Here is a 14,235-nt window from a genome sequence, read left to right as displayed (position 1 = left end):
CTTTCTTCTCATCTTGCCCAGAAATGAGGCAGAGCGAAGAGTGAGCATTAACATTTAGAAGATGTCAGCAGTCAAGCATCCAAAAATGGAGGCAGCCTCTTTAGTATATACACTCAATACTGCACATTCTGAAACAAAACCAGGCCTAACAATAAAAATAGCAATAACTCTTTCTATTATCCAACATTTACTCTATACTCAAATCTTTGTGATTGTCTCAATTTTTTTAACACTTAGTCTATTAAAAAGTTAGAATCTGATAAGGCCTAAAAATTGCATCCTTATGTCTTTTAAGCCTGTTTTATTCTTATATAGACCTCAACCTGTACCTCTGTCATAGAAATCTTAATGATATCAAATACCCCATAAAATGTCCCATTGTCTAAATTTTTCTAATTGTTTTGTTGTGCTGTCATTTAACATATTAGTTTGACTCTATTATTTCTGTAAACTGTAAATTACATGTAGAACCTTGATGAGATGTGAGTTCAACTTTACAGCCAGAATATTACATAACACTTTATACAGTTCAGCCTCTCAGTCAGGTCCAACTCTGCAACCCCATGGACTGCAGCACACCAAGCTTCCCTGTCCACCACCAACTCCTGGAGTTTGCTCAAACTCAAGTCCATCAAGTCAGTGATGCCATCCAATCATCTCATTCTCTGTCATCCCCTTCTCTTCCCACCTTCAATCTTTCCCAGCATCAGGCTCTTTTCCAATGAGTTAGTTCTTTGCATCAGATTGCCAACGTATTGGAGCTTCAGCTTCATCATCAGTCCTTCCAATAAATATTCAGGACCAATCTCCTTTAGAAATAACTGGTTTCATCTTATTCCTGTCCAAGGGACTCTCAAGAGTCTTCTCCAACACCACAGTTCAAAAGCATCATCTTCAGTGCTCAGCTTTCTTTATGGTCCAAATCTCACATATGACATCAAGTTATGAGCACATGATATCTGCTTACTCCTAAGTTATACTATAATTAACCGATTGGTTGAAATGTTAAGACCTCTCCATTGCAACTTGAACTTTTGATTCTGTAATCTTCATTTAATCTGTGGAATGTAATTTGGCATAATGCAAATATCCATATTCCCACACTAATCCACCAAAAGTGTTCTTGATAAAATTTCCAGTCATTTTGATGTTACTAAAACAATGGACAAATTTTACCTATAGCTTAATCAAACCACAGCTTTTGACAGAGTTTCTTTTTTCTTCTTGTGGCAAATTCTTCACTTGACTTTCAGAGTACTATTCTTGCTTGATAATCACTTTTTCATCTCTGCCCTCTCTGCAGACACTTTTCTGGTTTGTACAGTTCTTATTAACTCCTAAACATTTGAGGATCCTATGAACTCTGACAAATTTTGAGATTCAGTAGTATATATATATATATATTAAAAAGATTTTTGTTGTAGAAAGTGTTAAAAAGTATATGAATTTTTACAAACGCAAAGACCAGGGATTCTGAAAATAGACAAGCTGACGATGTTATACCTGAACAAGATCGAAGAATGAATATTTACAGGGCTGTTTAAAAATACTGACAGGAGGATATGATCAGAAAGGAAGAGAATCGGTTCACCAAGAGCATGTCATGTCAGATTAGCCTTGTTTCTTTCACTGACAGAGTTACTGAACTAAAACAGATTTTTATCAAAGTATTTGACAATGACTTTCAATGATATCTTTTAGATAAAGGAAAAGAAGAAATACATATCTAGGAAAAGATAACTAGGGGATTAGCAAATGGTAGGGCAAACAATCAAAGAATTACATTAACAAAAACCTGTCCATTAAGAGATTTCTGTCTGGTGGATCCTGAATCAACAAATGAAATGCAAAAACAAAAGAGGAAATTACAGGATCCTAAAATCTCTGGAGCTTTCTTTCTTCTATCTAGAGCAATGATTTTCGATTGGAGATCATTTTGCTCACATGGGGTATTTGGTAATATCTGATAACATTTTGGGTTGTCACAACAGGAGTTACTGCTGGAATACTGTGGCTAGAGGCCAGCAGTGCTACTAAACATCCCACAATGTACAGGATAGACTTCTAAAACAAAGAATTATCCAGTCCTGCAATATCATTATTGCTATGATAGAGAATCATGATCCAGTGCTCAGTTCAGCAAGATATATACTAAAATGGGAATGACACAGAGAAGATTAGCAAGGAATCTGTGCAAGGATGACATACAAATTTGTGAAGCATTCTATATTTTTTAATAAATAAAGAAAAAATCTTGATCTATACTCACTCCCTTGTGATCTCATCAATCCCAAGGCATTGAATATTAAAATCTAATGACTCACTAGACAGCATATTAAAAAGTAGAGAGATCACTTTACCAACAAAGGTCCATCTAGTCAAAGCTATGGTTTTTCCAGGAGTCATGTATGGATGTGAGAGTTGGACTATAAATAAAGTTGAGCACCAAAGTATTGATGCTTTTGAATTGTGGTGTTGGAGAAGACTCTTTAGAGTCCTTTGGACTGCAAGGGAATCCAACCAGTCCATCCTAAAGGAAATCAGTCCTGAATATTTATTGGACAGACCAATGCTGAAGCTAAAACTCCAATGCTTTGGCCACCTGATGCGAAGAGCTGACTCATTGGGAAAGACCCTGAAGCTGGGAAAGATTGAAGGCGGGAGAAGGGGACGACAGAGGATGAAATGGTTGGATGGCTTCACCGATGTGATGACATTGGTTTGAGTACGTTCCAGTAGTTGATGATGGACAGGGAAGCCTGACGTCCTGCTGTCTGTGGGGTCACAAAAAGACAAGACAGGACTGAGCAACTGAGCTGAACTGAATGACTTCCAAATTTAATCTCCCTCATTCTGACTCATAAGTCTATTGTCCACTATCTGTCTCAGTTTAGATGACTAATAAATATTTCAAATTTAATATGTATTAAAGGAATGTCTAATTCCCTCTAAACACATCCTACCCAAATCCTTCCCAATTTTAGTTAATGGCAATATATTTTAAAGAAAAAAAAAAAACAAAGAAACAAAAAGGGTCATCCTTGATTCTCTTCCATTCAACTCCATGTGTTTGATCAGTATTTACTGTTAGTTCAACCTCTCCAGTCAAATCAGTTTTCATCACATTCTCTGGTTCAAGCCATCATCATTTCTTTTTTAGATTATAGCAGTAGTTAGCATTTGAGTACCATGCTTTGAACTTCAAATATTTTATGTCTCCTCTTATATTAACATTTCTAAATCACCTGGTATGTTTTAACTCTTCTCAACTTCCAACACATAAGCCATACTTTTATTCATTTTATTTATTTAAAATGTGTCATAGATGTGACATCTTTTTTATTCATCAATTGTGGGAAGATTTAATTAGTTTACCTGAATGTAACAGAGTGTTCAGTACACAGTAAGTGGTTAATAGATTAGTATTTTCTAACAGTGAATATGACAGTAAACTCAGCATCCCCTCTACAAATCTACAGCACAATTAATGTTTAAATTCAAAATAAGGCTCTTCTATTTAGAAATAAATGTGTTAAATTATTAAATTATTTGGCTAAAATTATGCTAAGTTGAATTCAGTATACACATCAATATTTAAGAAAAATTAGTATAGATCAATTTATATGCTATTCTAATTTACTTTAACAATCAATTATCAGCAAGAAAATATTTTAGACATTTTTGAATATTTGTCAATGAACTAAACAACGTACAACTTATAGAGGTTTATTTGTGTTTACTAGTTAAAGCTGATCATGTGTAACTTTAATTAAAAGTGAGAAATGTGTTTTTTTAATGCAACAGGATAATTAGAAAAGGTAAAAAGAAAGTTTGATAATTAACTGTGTCCCTTTTTCTTACCCTGAGACAAATGCATAATATTATGAATCATACTTCTTCTATTTCATTTTAATGGAAAATATGCCCTCAGTGTCTCTGTAGTTCCCCTAATATTCAGGACTTTTCCTTCTATTTAATGTATTGCATTTTGATGCAAGTAATTATTTCTATTACTTGTATAATAGCTGATCTCATTAGTGATTAGGTTATTGCCAAATTCAATTTATGCTTTTCAAAAACATGCAGCCAAATTCTTCATGATCGTTCAAATTAAAGTATCCCTTTTGACGTCTCTTCCTGCAGCAGTTTCCTAAATTCAAAGCTTTATTTACATAAACACATTTAGATTTTATAGATATAATAAGATAAATACATATTAAAAGATTGACTATATGTAAAAAACTGTTTAGAAGAAAATTATAAAGACATCATGCTGAATTATTTCTATTCAAAGAAGACATATCAAAATGCAATACTTTGACACAGTAATTTATCATTATTTTAGTATTTAAAAATATTCTGTTTATTTACTGAATATGCAAATGCTAAGACTATATATGAAGTTAAGTGAGAGTTGCTCAGTTGTATCCAACTCTTTGTGACCCCATGAACTGTAGCCTGCCAGGCTTCTCTGTCCATGGAATTTTCCAGGCCAGAATACTAGAGTGGGTAGCTGTTCCTTCTCCAGGGGATCTTCCCAACCCAGAGATTGAACCCAGGTCTCCCACATTGCAGGTGGATTCTTTACCAGCTGAGACATAAGGGAAGGCGAAGAATACTGGAGTTGGTAGCCTATCCTTTCTCCAGCAGATCTTCTCAACCCAGAAGTCAAACTGAGGTCTCTGGGACTTCAGGAAGCCCACCTGAGAAAGCATCAGATAATAAATTTTATTGATCATGCTTCAAATTGAGCTAAATCTTGTTACATGATCTTTTAGTTTCCTAGTGCCCCTATAGGAAACCACCACAAGCTAAGTGTCTTAAAAGAGAAACTCACTCTTTCATAATTCAGGAAACCAGAAATCTGAAATCAAAATGTCTTTAGTGACAGTTTTTTCTAGAGGTTCAGAGGAAAATTCTATTCTGTTTCTGTCTTCTATCTTCTGGCAGTTTCTGGCAATCCTTGCCTTCATCTTCATATGGCCTTTCTCCTTGTGTGTCTCTGTTTCCTAAGCTACCCACCCCACTTATAACATCACCAGTAAATTGCCTTTAGGGGCTTGGCAACCCACTCCAGTACTATTGCCTGAAAATCCCAATGGACGGAGGAGCTTGGTGCAGGCTACTGTCCATGGGCTCCCAAAGAGTCAGGCATGAGTGAGCGACTTCACTTTCACTTTAGTCTAATATGACATCTGAAATAATTACAGTTGCAAAGACTCTATATCTGAAAAGGTCACAATCTGATATTCTGGGTAGATGTGAATTTGGGGAGACTCTGTTAAGTATATGGAGACACTGTTGTATCCAGCCTTGTCTTCCCTTCCCCAAACTCATGTCTGTCTTACATGCAAATTGCATTCACCCCATCCCAACATCCCATCAAATCTTAACTTGTTTTAGCATTAACTCTGAATCTGAAATCTTCTCTGCCCTTGGAATCATTCGTCCCTTTTCTGGATCACATGTTGACAGCTGAGTTGCTCTATTCTATCTCCTGCCTGTAGAACGCCCATGCTCCTGCTCCACTTCATATGTTAATTGCAGATCCTGTTCTTCTGACCAACTGGCTATAAATCTGAGGTCTCCATCAGCTCCTTCTCAGGTTAGATTACTTTGCTAGAGAGGCTCCTGGAACTCAGAGAAACACTTATTTTTGACTGCTGTATTTTTTAAAGGATGTGATAAAGTGTACAGATGAACAGCCAGATGAATCGATACACAGCTCAAGGTCTGGGAGGAATCAGAGCACAGGAGTCTCTGTCCCTCTGGAAATGGAGGACATCACCTTCTTTGTATGTGGTGTGTTTACCAATCTGGAATTTCCCAAACTCAATACTTTGGGAATTTTTATAGTGGTCTCATCACATACTCTATTTCTAGCCCTTCTCCTTTCTCATGAGAATGGCGGGAGGAGCTGAGGATTCCAAGCTTCAGTCATGGCTTAGTCTTTCTGATGACCAGCTCTCATCCAGAAACTCACCCAGAGTCATCTCATTAGAACAAAGACCCTCCTATCACCCAGGAAACTACAAAGATTATGTAAGCCCTGTGTCAGGAACTGGGGTCAAACAACAAGTATTAGAATAAAAGGTGCTCTTCCCACTTAGGAAATGACAACAGTTTCAGGAGTTCTGTGCAGGAACAGGGGTCAGAGTCCAATATATAATTTATGTTATCTCACACAACATCTACAAATTATCTTTACAGTAATACTTAAGGCAGTGGTTGATAGCTGAGTATCATAGTCTAGCTAGGTTGACACATAGAATTAGCTTTTCCACATAGTTTAATGTCTTGTCTGGTGGCTCAGATGGAAAAGAATCCACCTGCAATGCAGAAGACCTAGGTTTGATCCCTAGGTTGGGAAGATCCCCTGAAGGATACCAACTCCAGTCTTCTTGCCTAGAGAATCCCAATGGACAGAGGAGCCTGGCAAGCTAGAGTCCATAGGGTGGCAAAGAGCGGGACATGACTGAATGACTAAGCACTGCACATAGTTGAAAACTTTTGTTGTATTTTAACAACATTATTATGCATATTAACATAATATGCATAACATATTATGCATATTATGCATTTAACAACATTAACATGCATATTAAAGTTATATTGTAAAACTGGCCCATGTTCAAGTAAATTTTTAAGAAAAACACATTTTCACATGCCAGTTATATTGGTAAATAAACATGTCACAAAAGTAAAGGTAACTACACAGGATGTGAGGTTTCCCAGGTGGTTCAGCTGGTAAAGAACCTGCCTGCCAGTGGAAGAGACTCAAGAGATGCAGATTCCATCCTTGAGTCAGGATGATCCCCTGGAGGAGGGCATGGTAACCGGCTCTAGACAGAGAAGGCAAGTGGATTCAGTCCATTGGATCTCACACACACACACACACACACACACACACACACACACAGAGGATGTACTTCTTCATTATTGTGTCTAAAATTAAAGTTGTTTTAAATACCACATTTTCAATCACAGAAACTAAAACTTTGCATGTGTATTTTTAACTTATGTAAAAGATAAAATAAGTCTAAGAATTTTACAAAGTGCATTTTCTTATCACAAACAATACTTTTAATTATTTAGCTTCTTACAGTACTCACCTAACAGAAACTGACAAGTCCACATTCTTTAGTCGCTCAGTCGTGTCTGACTCTTTTGTGGCCCCATGGACTATAACCCACCAGGCTCCTCTTTCCATGGGATTTCCCAGGCAAGAATATTGGAGTGGGTTGCCATCTCTTTCTCCATACAAAGTGCATTTTGTCTTGAATTTTTACATTGTTAACAGTCCCTTTTTTTTTTTCTTAAAATAGTCTTTCATTTCAGGATTCTAGTCAGCCATAACGTATTTCAATTATTCTGGTTATAAAATAGATACATGATAGGCTTAAGTTTCATGGCAAACACTGAAAGACAAATGATCAGTTTTATAATTACTTACTCTCTATATATAGTCCAACTATTCTTAATATATGCTCTGTGGCTAAAATAGAATAATATTTTCTGAATCTATCTCAAATTATGGAACTTTTAGTTTAGAATTAAGTTAGTCGACTAGCAAAACATTTGGTAATACGGAGCTGAGTTATTCTTTATAGCTTCTCATTTCATAGATTTAAAGAAACTCATTATTTTATTTAATACATGTTCATTTGCAGATATAACTCACAAAAATAAACACTTTATTGTGACTGAGTTTATGGATGTATTCCAAAGGTTATATTGTTTGAATCATTTTAAAAAGTCCAAATGAGCACAAAGTAAATGGATTTTCTTTTGACCTTGTTACTTTTCTAATTACTGTACCTGAATTGGTCAGCCAGGAAGTAAATGATAATCATTTTGCAGTCCAGGTGCTTCCATGCATTACATGATTGCTTACTGTTTGGCAAATAAAAGAGATGGGGTGAGCAAGGAGAATTTCCAGCAGCATTGCTGGACAGGGTCATTATGATAACAATATTATTGTATTTTAAATCACATAATTGAAAAATAAACATAAACATAACAAATAAACATAAGGAATCCGTAGGCCTCTGGATAAATACCAAAGAAGACTCATTATTATTTTTGTTCCTCCTGAGTGGCTCTGATGGTATTATAATGTTTACATCAATATTTTGCTCTTAATAACTTCCATATATTTATGGGGTCTCCTCAATTCGAGGAACTAAAACATTCATAAACAGCAAGCATTTATGAAATCCTTTCTCATGCCCTTAAGATGTTGTTAATATTTATTATAGAGAAAAGCTCTTGTGTTAAGCAAAGTGTCAATATATCACAATGGTTGTCTAGGTAGTCTCTAAAAAAAAAAATAGAAGAAAAAAAAAAAACATAAAATGTCTGCTTCTACTGATATGTTCACTCTACTTACAGTCCTTTCCTGTAGAGCAAGCTAACTCACTCCCTTAACTCAGTTTCCATACTATAATATGGGAATAATATTTACTTCTTAATCACGCTTATGGCACAAAGTGAAGAGGAACTAAAAAGCCTCTTGATGAAAGTGAAAGAGGAGAGTGAAAAAGCTGGCTTAAAGATCAACATTCAGAAAACAAAGATCATGGCATCTGGTTCCATCACTTCATGGGAAATAGATGGGGAAATAGTGGAAACAGTGTCAGACTTTACTTTTCTGAGCTCCAAAATCATTGCAAATGGTGACTGCAGCCATGAAATTAAAAGAGGCTTACTCCTTGGAAGGAAAGTTATGACCAGCCTAGATAGCATATTCAAAAGCAGAGACATTACTTTGCCAACAAAGGTCCGTCTAGTCAAGGCTATGGTTTTTCCAGTAGTCACGTATGGATGTGAGAGTTGGACTGTGAAGAAAGCTAAGCACAGAAAAATTGATGCTTTTGAACTGTGGTGTTGGAGAAGACTCTTGAGAGTCCCTTGAACTGCAAGGAGATGCCACCAGTCCATCCTCAAGGAGATCAATCCTGGGTGTTCATTGGAAGGACTGATGCTGAAGCTGAAATTCCAATACTTTGGCCACCCGATGGGAAGAGTTGACTCATTGGAAAAGACCCTGATGCTGGGAGGGATTGGGGGCAGGAGGAGAAGGGGATGACAGAGGATGAGATGGCTGGATGGCATCACCAACCTGATGGACGTGAGTTTGAGTGAACTCCAGGAGTTGATGATGGACAGGAAGGCCTGACGTGCTGTGATTCATGGGGTTGCAAAGAGTCGGACACAACTGAGCGACTGAACTGAACTGAAGCCATAATATGGAAATAATTCAAATAATGTATATGAAACACTCATTATATAGCCAAACATAAAAATTTAAAAAAACTCACTGGATATTAACTTATAAATTTCAGCATTCAGAAAGGTATACTTGTACATAATATATATGTGTGTGTGTGTGTGTGTGTATTTTTAATAAGTTTATACTATCATCCTCAAGCTTTTTCTTCAAACACATCTTCCCGCTCCTCTCCTCCTTGCCTATACTTTCCACGATGCTGGCTAAGCTCCCTTTCTATTGTTGGTCAGAACATCCAACACTCAGAAATATTTCAGAGAACTCCACCTAATAGCCTTAAGTGAAACCTACTAGTTGTCCAATGATACTGTCCCTGCCCTGGTTCTATTCACATTACCAAGGGGCCCTTTCAGTTATTTTTCCTGAGAGTTGGGGGTGAAACCAAACATTGCCCTGTGCAGCTCCCAGGCATACAGGCATTTCTGTCCCCCATTTCTTACAGGCAAGTCTCCAGCATCTATGACCTTCCTCGAGTTCCAAAGGATTTGAACTCTTGTTAATCAAGGGAGAAGCCTCCAAGAGACAGCCTGTTGCTTTTCAGTCTCTCAGTCATGTTCAACTCTTTGCAACCCTATGTACTGCAGCATGCCAGTCTTCCCTGTCCTTGATTATCTCCCAAGCTTGCTCAGACTCATGTCCTCTGAGTCGATGATGCCATCCAACCATTTCATCCTCTGTTGCCCTTCTCCTGCCTTCAAGTCTTTCCCAGCATCAGGATCTTTTCTAATGAGTCAGCTCTTTGCATCAGGTGGGCAAAGCATTGGAGCTTCAGCGTCAGTCCTTCCAATGCATATTCGAGGTTGATTTCCTTCAGGATTGACTTGTTTGATATCCATGCTGTCCAAGGGACTCTCAAGAATCTTCTCCAGTACCACAATTTTCAATCAATTTTTTTGTGGTCAGCTTTGTTTATGGTCCAGTTTTCACATTCATACATGACTACAGGAAAAACTATAGCTTTGACTGCTGCTGCTGCTGCTAAGTCGCTTCAGTCGTGTCCGACTCTGTGCGTCCCCATAGACAGCAGCCCACCAGGCTCCCCCATTCATGGGATTCTCCAGGCAAGAATACTGGAGTGGGTTGCCATTTGACTATATGGACCTTTATCAGTGAAGTGATGTCTTTGCTTTTTGATACACTGTCTTGGTTTGTCATGACTTTTCTACTTCACCAAAAACTTTGATTTGATTTGGCACCAGTGTACAGAGAAGTTGAGTTTTTGGTAACACAGGAGTCCCTGGGGAGGGGGACAATGGTTTTGGTTATGTACTTTCCTAACCAAAATTTAATTAAGGAGATTGGTATCATGAATAGTGAAAGGGATGAGCACCTAAATAAAGGTTAGTGAGGCAACAAAGTTTTTGTAGTTGTAAAGTTGTAGGACCAAAAGAGTAAGTAGAATTATCACAGCCCAAAGATTAAGTTTACTCAGTGTATTAGTTTCCTAATTTGGATTTAACAAATCACTAAAAATTGTAGTGTCTTAGAATAGAGTAAACAATGTTTTGAAGCAAGAAGCCTGAAATCAGTTTCATTAAGCCTAAATCAAGGTTACATCAAAGCCACACTCTCTCCAGAGGCCTACAACAAAATTTTATTTTTAGCTTTTGTTTTCTAGCTTCTAACACTGTGGTCCTTGTATTTTATGCCTGGCAACCCCTTTCCTTATCTTTATAAACTCTCAGTTAACATCTTGTTTAGTTATTATATTGTCTTCTTCTTCTGCAATAAGTTCTGCTTCTACTTTCCTTTTTTAAAAGCACTTGTGATTATATTTATGGTCCACTCAAATACTCCAGGATAATGCCAATCTCCTTATTTCAAGATTGTTTACTTAAAATTACATGTGAAAAGTCTTTTTTTTTTTTTTTCCCCAATGTAGCTAATATTCAGAGATTCCAAGGATTAGGGCTGACATTTTGGGTGGTCATTTTCCATACTCCTACAGTCTTCCCTTTGACTCTCAAAGACTCACATCTATCCCACATGCAAAAACCAGTCACTGCTTCTCAGCATCCCCAAACATATCAGTTCAACATATCATCATTCAATTCATAATCTTATCTAAATATTATGAATTCAAAAGTCCCAGACCTCACTATCTGAATCTTCTAAATAAGATGAGGAAGAAATTTTGAGTATGATCCATCCTAGAGCAAATTTTCTCTCCACCTGAGTACCTGTAAAACCAGAAAACAAATTTCCTGCTCAAAAAATACAACAGTGGGTCAGATATAAAATGAGTCACAGACATTTGCATTATAAATGAGAAAAAAATAAATGAAGAAATGAGTTACCAGTCCCAAGCAATTGTGAAGTCTGACTGAGCAGTCTTCATTTGGTTTCAAAACCTGGGAATAATCCTCTCTGGATCTTGACTCCATCCTCCAGGTCTGGAGCCCCAATCTCTGGGTCCCCAATCTCTGGGTCTTAGCAGTGGGAGGAAAATAGACAATAAAAGCTATCTTTTTTTGTTATTAATCTTCTGACAGGAAATATCACTGCATGTGTTTGTGTGTGTTTGATGTAAACAGGTACTTTGTGAAAAGTGTTTTATCACAATAATAATTTTATTCATTTGGAAACATCTACACAAATGAAGTAAATTCTCTTACAGGACTAACCTGGGGTGCTGCCAGTTGTCATGTTTTATTCCTCTGTCCTGGGATCACATGTTTCTCTTTTTACCGTTTTCTATATAGACCCAGGGAATCTACCTGCTTTCATCTCCTTTATAAGCCTGTGTCTTCGTGCACCTTTTCTTAGAGTTCCTTCCTATGTCTTCAAAATTCACGACATTGTAAGACATATTTTTTTCATGCCCTTAAAATAAATCTAACAGTAGATTTCTCACTGATTCAAATGAAGTAATAGAAAAGCCAATAGTTAAATAAAGGATGCCTAAAAAAGTTAGATAGTGGGGTATATGATGTATGTGTGAGTGCGTTGGGATTTTGTTTTTTGGGTGAAATATTTAAGTGTCTCTCCCTCATTCTTAAGATCTTGGTGGGATTGTCAGAATCGGGGCCCTACGTGCTCAGTCGCTTCAGGAGTGTCTGACTCTTTGGGACCCTATGACCTGTACCCCCGCCAGGCTCCTCTGTTCATGGGCATCCTCCAAGCAAGAATAATGAAGTGGGTTGACATTTCCTTCTCCAGGGGATCTTCCTATCCCAGTGATCAAACCCACATCTCTAATGTCTCCTGCTTTGACAGGGAGGTTGTTTACTGCTAGCACCACCCTGTAAGCCCTGGGGCCCTACACCCCTCTCTAACAACAGTTGAATTCAATGTAGTTGCTAAAATGAGGAGTAATTATTGAAGTGAGTGAGTAAAGTCACTCAGTCGTGTCCACCTCTTTGCCATCCCATGGACTGTAGCATACCAGGCTCCTCTGTCCATGAGATTTTCCAGGCAAGGGTACTGGAGTGGGTTGCCATTATTGAAGACACATCATTATGAAAAGTGAAAGTGAAAGTGGCTTAGTCGTGTCTGACTCTTTGCAACCTCATGGTCTACACAGTCCATGGAATTCTCCAGGCCAGAATACTGGAGTGAGTATACTTTCCCTTTTCCAGGGAATCTCCCTGACCCAGGGAACGAACCTGGGTCTCTGGCATTGCAGGCGGATTCTTTACTAACTGAGCTATTTCTTCATTTATCTATAATATAAATATATTAATAATTTAAAAATTAGTTTTCAAACTGATTCATCTAATCTGTAAGATTAAATTAAGTGATAATATTAAAATATGTGTTTAAAGTCATGCCAGAAGTAATATCTTACTTTTGTGCCAGGAATATTTCTGCAAATTAATAAAGGAATAGGCGTGGAAGTGGTATGTTGTGGAAGAAGGAAAAGAAATTCATATGGCTTTGAACTAATCATAGCATGAGAGTCATATTTGGTTCAAACAAATTCTAGGCTCAGATCAGCTCTTCAGGATATACAAGAACATAAGAATAGCTGGTCACCCCAAGGGCTAAAATTGATAACCAATTGTGAAACACACAACTCTGGCAAAAATCTAGGTAATATGCATAGGAAATCCTGATTAAATTCACTTTATAATTTCTGAATGTTTGCCAATATTTATCCATGGAAGGGAAAAGCAATTCTAATATTCCCAAGTATACTTTCAAAATTATTTCATAATTGCAGTTGCTTACTGTAATAATATGACATAGTTGTCATTGATAAAATATAAAATATCTATATATTGACTAGTAAATACAAAAATGCATAAAAATAAAAACAAATTAGACATATTTTGTCAAAATCTGAAATTTCACCTTTTGATCCTTTATGTACCTCTAGAATTATGGAGGTTTACCAAAACTTTTGATTCCAGCCTTAAAGAGAGTTATAATTTCTACATTTTATCTTTCAATAGATAATTAGCTGCATTTTTCTGTTACTCAAATTATGACCAAACACTTTTGACATAGTTTTTCTGTTCAATTGAATATGCTGATGCTGTCAATACTTGCACAAGCATAGTATAATGATCAAGAAGAATGAAGACCTCTTTGCCTCCATTCCTGACCAAGGCCTTGTATAAAAAGGACTCTCAATGACCATTTATTGGTGCAAATCTGCATTTTCATGATGTCAAAAGCTCTATGCAAAGTACAAAATTTCATCAATCACGTATGAATGGTTTTTCCCTATAAACACCCATCATGTTAAGACAGAAAATATACTGTTGCAGCTTAACTTTGTGTTTCATAACCACTAACAACTTTCAAGCACTCTTTCTGCATTTTAGAATGAACTACCTAAGCCTATTCCTTTCCAAGCAGAGGCCCTAAATGACATTCTAGCCTTCCCTTGTAAGCAGACGACAGGCACATGACTTGACTCCTCTTATCAGTCAACAGGTGTGATTTCTGGTCAGAAATAATGAACACTTTGTGACCCTGTGGACTGCAGCATGACAGGCTTC

General features: G+C 37.0%; 1 non-coding gene across 1 annotated transcript; it reads left to right on the top strand.

The window, feature by feature from the left end:
- The first annotated feature begins 2,130 nt into the window (after positions 1-2,130).
- LOC120859508 lies at positions 2,131-2,234 on the top strand. Its single transcript, XR_005720101.1, has one exon. It is a non-coding gene; the product is annotated as a U6 spliceosomal RNA (small nuclear RNA).
- Positions 2,235-14,235: the final 12,001 nt, after the last annotated feature.

Source organism: Oryx dammah, unplaced genomic scaffold (genome assembly GCF_014754425.2).
Source record: "Oryx dammah isolate SB20612 unplaced genomic scaffold, SCBI_Odam_1.1 HiC_scaffold_2, whole genome shotgun sequence".
Taxonomy (NCBI): Eukaryota; Metazoa; Chordata; class Mammalia; order Artiodactyla; family Bovidae; genus Oryx; species Oryx dammah.
This window is presented reverse-complemented; position numbering and strand designations above follow the sequence as displayed.